Source organism: Theropithecus gelada, unplaced genomic scaffold (assembly GCF_003255815.1).
Source record: "Theropithecus gelada isolate Dixy unplaced genomic scaffold, Tgel_1.0 HiC_scaffold_15954, whole genome shotgun sequence".
Lineage (NCBI taxonomy): Eukaryota > Metazoa > Chordata > Mammalia > Primates > Cercopithecidae > Theropithecus > Theropithecus gelada.
The window spans coordinates 6,277-8,350 of record NW_020257718.1 but is presented as its reverse complement, the minus strand read 5'-3'; the positions used below and the strand labels follow the sequence as shown (position 1 = coordinate 8,350).

Genomic DNA, 2,074 nt, shown 5'->3' with positions numbered 1-2,074 from the left:
CCGATCTGCAGGCCTCGGTGAACGTGAGCAAGGGCACCTGGGCTCCGGGAGAGCCCTCCCGTTCCCCTACAGAAAGCAAGCGTGTTGTGTCTACAACCGAACCGGGACACTGCCTTCATCACAAAGAACAGCACCAAAGGCCCTGCTTTCATCCCAGAGAACAGCACCCGACTGCGTAGAGTTTCTACCTGGCTCTATGAGGTGAGAACACGTTCCCCGCTAGCACAGAAATCCCACAAACTCCTGTGGGGGCTGCGGTTAGAAGCAGAGGCTGTGTGAACGGTGACTGGGGACCACGAAAAAACACGAAGGTTTCCACAGAGCGTGAGAACTCAAGAGACTGGAGACCATGAAGCAATCTGCAAAACGCAGCCCCACGTAGAAAGGGAAGAGAAAGGCCCTGCGGTCACTTAGCTTGTGTTAAACAAGCTCACGGCGGCGGAAAGGACGGTAACACGGCACTTTCTGTTACCCATTACTGCGACTGTGAAGAGAACGCTTACCATGGCACTCAAATCACGAACTCGTAGAAAAAAAGAGTAACTCTTTGCGTGGAGTCTACTTTTCTACTACAAAAGTTCAGGGGAAAGCGCGAACGCAGTCCCCCACTACCACAAATTATGCAGTCGAGTTTCCCACATTTGGGGAAATCGCAGGGGTCAGCACATCCGGAGTGCAATGGATAAGCCTCGCCCTGGGAAAACCACCTTCGTGATCATGGTATCTCCCCTGCCAGGTAAGTATGAGGTCTGGTACCTCCGCCCTGCCACAGCTCCACACGCCTCACCCTTTACACACACGGTCACTTGCCCCGCGCACCCTCGAGCCCTCCTAGCCCTGACACACAGCTAGGACTCTCAGGTCCGACCAGCGGTCCTGGGCTCGCTCCTACAGCACGGGAAGTCCTTCGTGGCGAAGCAGCCGGTGGCGAAGCGGCAGCCCCTGCGCTGCCTCATCTACATAGAAGTCGCCCTCTCCGTGATGTCACCGACAGCGCGTTCCCGGTCCCCGTCTGCTTTTCCGCCCCATCTGCGCCAACTCAGACGAACAACCTGCTGCCACAGCCTGCGGGGACAGTGACGTCTGCCTCTCCTTTCCCTCCCTTCCCCGTCCCTGGTCTTCCCCAAAGAAGCGGGCGTTTCTGTTGCAGTTTTGTTTTTGGTTTGGCGCCGAGTCTCGCTCTGTCGCCCAGGCTGGAATGCAGTCGCATGATCTCGGCTCCCTGCAACCTCCGCCTCCCGGGTTGAAGCGATTCTCCTGCCGCAGGCTTCCGCGTAGCTGGGATTACAGGCGCATGCCACCAGGCCCGGCTAATTTTTGTATTTTTAGTAGAGACCGGGTTTCACCATGATGGCCAGGCTGATCTCGCCCTCCTGACCTGAGGTAATCCGCTGGCCTCAGCCTCCCAAAGTGCTGGGATTACAGGCCTGAGCCATCACGCCCGACCAGAAGCCGGTTCTTAGGCTGTTCTTAGACTGTGTTGCCGAGGACCTCTTTGGCAGACAGCTGGAACCTGTCCACCCTTCTTCAAATAATGGCTTGTAATGCGCAGACTAAGACATGTAGGATTACACAGGAAACTGGTTCTCTTCACATCGTTATCCTTGTGATGTAGCATTCTGTGGGGAAAAGAGAGATCAGCCTGTTACTGTGTCTATATAGAAAGAAGTAGACATAAGAGACTCCATTTTGTTCTGTATTTGAGATGCTGTTAATCTGTGACCCTACCCCCAACCTTGTCCTTGCAAGAGACATGTGCTGTGGTAACTCAAGGTTTAATGGATTTTGGGCGTGCAGGGTGTGTCTTTGTTCCTAGAAAAGCTAGGTATTGTCCAAGGTTTATTCCCATGTGATAGGATGAAAAAATGTTGCTAAAAGGTTTATCTCAAGGCACAGGATTTTCCTTTAAACTTATTCATGTCACAGAGATCCTTGTTCTTATGTCTTACTGCTAATTTCCTCCCTAAAAACGATCCTATTGTCCTGCCACTCCCTTATCTTTAAGATGGTAAAGATAATTATCTATAAATACTAAGGGAACTCAGAGGCCGGTGCCGGCATGGGTCCTCTGTAA

The 2,074-nt window shown here is 52.7% G+C and overlaps 1 non-coding gene across 1 annotated transcript; it reads right to left on the bottom strand.

Annotated features, from left to right (window-relative positions):
- Positions 1–580: 580 nt before the first annotated feature.
- Positions 581–744, bottom strand: LOC112617242. Its single transcript, XR_003117877.1, has one exon. It is a non-coding gene; the product is annotated as a U1 spliceosomal RNA (small nuclear RNA).
- Positions 745–2,074: the final 1,330 nt, after the last annotated feature.